Here is a 5,309-nt window from a genome sequence, read left to right as displayed (position 1 = left end):
AACAGAAGCACAAAGAAGAAACATAACAGACACTAAGGAAAAACAAAAGGCAAGGATAAGACAAAACCTAATAAATTAAACAAAAAGCGAGGCAGGTCTCAAGCCAGCGCAGATCCCATGACTAGAGGGGTATGAGCTTCAGAGCTGCTCACTCAACCCATTGAATTATGCAGTGGCCTAGGGAGCAGGGAGACGTACTAGGAACTAAGGGCTGGAGGACAAAGGGAACAGGATGGACAGCGGCACCTGCTGGCCAAACAGGAACAAAACACATATATGCTGTTAAAGAATCTATTATGCATTTAAAATGTATTTGAATACTTTAAAAATGTCCAAAATAATATTATATTACCTATAGTGTAAGTTAAACAAAAGCTCTACTTAATTCTACATGCTTTTGTGTGCATGTCTCATGCTGATTTAAGCGGGTCCTTTTCCCAAAATTGGGGGCCTGAAGATCTTGTTTTCGAACCTCCATCCCAAGGCATCTGGGAAGGTCTGTGCCTTGCTTGCTTTTGAGACAAGGTCATGCATTTAATTGGGTTTAAGTTCTGAAGGGTAAACATATTTTTCCCTTGTCAAAATAAATTCTGGCTCTCAGTAGGGGCAGTATTTGTGCATTGAAAAAAACAGATAATTTACACTGGTGCTAAATTAAGCCATCATTACTCTCATAGGGTAGCTAATGGAGATTAAAACTTATCTAAGGCAACATAAGGGTACCATTTGGATAATTGCCATGTTTTAGATGTAGTGAAATTTTTCATCCTATAAATGTAAATGAAAGCAAATTTAGCACTGGGAAAGGGAAACTGCGCCCCTCTCTGTTCAGTAGAGTTCTTCTTATTAGGTTCATGGACTGACAGCAGCTTAGAATAACCTTTGGTGCCAATTCATAATAAAGAAAAAAAATTGTCTAATAAAATCACATGACCGTGTTTAATTAAAATGAGTGGGACACAGATTGGAGGTTCTGAATGTCAAAGGTTTAAAAAGCACATCTGCGAAGTTCATAATATTAACGTTCTTTGCATGTCCAGTTTGAAAATTATATCTTGTTGCTTGTAACCCCTTTGAAGATTCGAATCTAGGTCACCATTTAAAATAATTAAATGTAACCAATTAAGAGTACTGCTGAGGTACAAACCACTGGTACAAAACCAGTACTAGCAGTAAGTTAGCCCGTTACATCTGCTGTCATATTTACTAAGAGCAAGATTATTTTAAAAGCACCTCATTCTGTCACTGGAAAAGATGAGACCATAACTTGTTGTGGTGTTATGTACAGCATCAGGGGTGGATTTTAACATTTTAATGCTGTCGACAGAAACTGTCTGTGACGCCACTTCAAATTAACAAACTACATAACCATTTCTCATCTGTATTTACACGTGTGTTCCTTTAAATAGAGCGGAGGATGTTTCTAGCCGTCAGGTGTATCATCGATTATGATAAGGCAGTGTTGCCAACTCTCACGCATCTGCTGTGACGCTCACTTTTAGACTCTCACGCTCACGCAAGAAATCCTACGGCAAATCTATATTATTCCATTATAACCTAAAGTTAACTGCATCAAAAGCGTTTGGATGGTTTGCAATCCCTACAGACTATTTACAAGGAAATAAAACTGCTACATGCGTGTAAATGAATATGCAGACTTGTCTCGAACTGAAAATCTCACACCAGCCAGCTGACCAAAGTTGGCAACCCTTATAAAGTGATTTTCGCTGAATCTAACTTTACATCCAAAGAATTTAGCGATAAGACTTGATTCGTAGAAGATACTGATGACGACCCTAACTGTACACAATACAGGAGCCAGACCTAAGTAATTCATAAGCGTGGAAGCCATGAGAATCGCCCATTTGCCACAAACAGCATTTTTTTTTCGTCCAAAGCAGCTTAGAGTTTTACTTTACTGATTTGATGCAGCTGGATGTTTTAACCGGTGCCAAGGAGACTACAGACAAAGACTTGAACCAGATAATGAGGTTTGATTCTCTCCTGTCAATGCTCGGTTGACGTAAGCTCTGCACTGTGGAAAGCATAAAATGCTGGAATGCTGGTCGCTGAACATCTCTAAATATGAATCGCCCCTGATTCTTGGAAAACAAAATAGACTTGCGATCAATAACTGCACACTGGTCAAGAAATGATATGAAGGTCTGTGCTAGAAGTAAACATTCCTCTGTGTATGAATCACATTCACATAAGCTTCTAGGCCTCATTAGGTGACGCTGCACTCCACACACAGAGAAAACAGCCCAAACAAAGATTACACTCCGGTGTTTGTTACTTTTTAAAATGAAAATGCGCTCTTGCTTTGACAGGTGACAGGATTGATTATTTCGTTTCATGGGCCCGCAATCTGATAAAGATACCATTCAGTATAATTGAATGCCATGCGAAGCGGTGATGCGGTCCCACGGGCTGAAATTTAATTATTCACATGTTGCACTTTTATGTCTGAAATTCACTCAGATCGCTGCCCGGCTTCTCTATTAATCCGCAGATGGCGCGGCCGCCCTTGCGCGCAATGACAAAGACCCCATTTGCAAGAACGCGTCCATAAACAGGAGGGCGAAGGATCGGAGGGGGGGGGGGGGGATTAAAAAATAAAAATCGAAAAGGCTAAAAAGCCCAGCAGTCACATTGCACTTCGGCGGTAACTACCCCGCTGGGTATTTTAACCCTCCGCATATCCCGCGGCTTCAGGATAATTTGTCCCTTTCGGGTCCTTCAAACGGGACGATGGTGACAGACGCGTTCGTAAGGTGAGATCTGCTAATAAACGCTCTGTAATCCCTGCAGCTCCTTTATGCCTGTGTATATGCTGCCAGCAGCGTATTAATACTTCTTAGTACAATTTGTTCGTGGAAAGATGACAATGTAGCACTTATCTGGTATACAGAAATCAGGGGTGAATCAGAAGAAGAGCATACAAGCATTTCCCCGCACCGCAGAAACGACCAACAATCTCTGCGTTTCCAGTGTCTGTAAAACCAGAGTGAAAGTAAAATAAAAGACAAGAAGAGGAGAATCCCACGGCAGTACGGCCGTAATTTATATGCCCAACATTATATATCTAAAATGCGGCCGGAGCCAAACACGTGCTATAAACATAATCTATTTATGTTTTTCGGTTGTTTCTTTGCGACACTTAATGATCCATTTGTCTCAATTTGATGTTCAATTTAAAGTGAATACAAATGTAATTAAGCGCCAAAATAATGTGCCCCGAAGCCTGCTTTATACAAATGAATTCCCTGGCAGAGATAATGTGGGAGATGATTTCCACTTTATTCATTGCCTGGCGGATGAGCCTGATTAATTTCGAGTGGTTGATGAAACTACAATTTGCCCACACCGGTGCAAATCAATACTTGGACTGAGGTGGCACAAGTCTACATGTCACCAGCCCAAAATGGCCTTGGTCTTCCTGCTTTCTCCAGGCTGGTCTTCTTAATAATAAGACAAAGCTACAATATCTCAGCTTGGAGAATTAGCTGGGCTAAAGAATTATTTAAACTTTACATGTGAGAAAATACTGTGTTTCTGTGAAGTATTCTCTGGAAATGTATTCCAGAATAAGTAGGAGCAAATTCAGTCTGATAGTTTGATTTAAATACTCAAATTTCCACATTTGAGGAGATGTTATCCTGTGAAAGTCTGATAACCGTGACATGAATTCACCGTTGAGGACTCTAGGGTCAGGGGCGTCAGAAGCATTCTGAATGTGGGGGGGACACACTGGCATAAAACTAATATTTTATGTTAAATGTGGGGGGTCCAAACGAATAATTATGAAATGTGCGGGGGACACGTCCCCCCCAGGTTTAATGGTGGCGACGCCCATGTGTAGGGTAGTCTATAGGAGGTCCAGTTTCATTTATTAAAAGTAATGTATATGTTCATTTTTAATTTAGTAGTCATCATTGATTAGTATTTGGATTAAATCAACGTCAAGTAATGGTTAACATGGTAATCTCGTTTTGGCAGCTTAAGAATGTGTAAAAGGTAAAACTTTAAATTTGAGCCAACCAGTTCACGCATGATGGTTTAGTATTAATGATAAACTTAAATCACTCTACTATTTCCTCGGAGAAGATCTTCTGCTGGTGAGCTGTGTAATACAATAAACAAAAACCTTTTGATAAATGCAGTTGCAATTACTGTCAGACAAAATAACCTTTTTAAAAAATGATTTTGCATTATGGAACTCAGTGTGTTATGAGTCTATTTTATGAGAAGCAACTAAATCACCAGCATTACAAATATTGGTTTAGAAGAGTGTCTTGTATTGACAGCTGGGTGCTATGCAGAGGATATTTCATACCCGCATTTTCAGATCGATACCTCTTTATTTGGATATGAGCATCTCCAGTTCAAGTGTTCATGCTTGTGCTTGTATTCAGGCAAGGGAGGCATTGTAAATGAAGTGTTTAGCTCCAAGACAGAGGGAATAACAGGAAATGGGAAGCTAAAGCCGTATCAGTCAAGGAAGATGAGAAATGTTCTTCCAAGGAGGAGTGACCAATAGGAGTTGAATCAGTCATCATGAGGAGGCATGGCCAACTGGAACAGCATTAGTCTTTGTGAGGAGGCGTGGCCAACCGGAACAGCATTAGTCTTTGTGAGGAGGCGTGGCCAACCGGAATAGCATTAGTCTTAGTGAGGAGGCGTGGCCAACCGGAATAGCATTAGTCTTTGTGAGGAGGCGTGGCCAACCGGAATAGCATTAGTCTTTGTGAGGAGGCGTGGCCAACCGGAATAGCATTAGTCTTTGTGAGGAGGCGTGGCCAACCGGAATAGCATTAGTCTTTGTGAGGAGGCGTGGCCAACCGGAATAGCATTAGTCTTTGTGAGGAGGCGTGGCCAACCGGAATAGCATTAGTCTTAGTGAGGAGGCGTGGCCAACCGGAATAGCAATAGTCTTTGTGAGGAGGTGTGGCCAATCGGAATAGCATTAGTCTTTGTGAGGAGGCGTGGCCAACCGGAATAGCATTAGTCTTAGTGAGGAGGCGTGGCCAACCGGAATAGCATTAGTCTTTGTGAGGAGGCGTGGCCAACCGGAATAGCATTAGTCTTTGTGAGGAGGCGTGGCCAACCGGAATAGCATTAGTCTTTGTGAGGAGGCGTGGCCAACCGGAATAGCATTAGTCTTAGTGAGGAGGCGTGGCCAACTGGAATAGCAATAGTCTTTGTGAGGAGGTGTGGCCAATCGGAATAGCAATAGTCTTTTTGAGGAGGTGTGGCCAACCGGAATAGCATTAGTCTTTGTGAGGAGGCGTGGCCAACTGGAATAGCAA

This window comes from Paramormyrops kingsleyae, chromosome 1 (assembly GCF_048594095.1).
Source record: "Paramormyrops kingsleyae isolate MSU_618 chromosome 1, PKINGS_0.4, whole genome shotgun sequence".
Lineage (NCBI taxonomy): Eukaryota > Metazoa > Chordata > Actinopteri > Osteoglossiformes > Mormyridae > Paramormyrops > Paramormyrops kingsleyae.
This window is presented reverse-complemented; position numbering follows the sequence as displayed.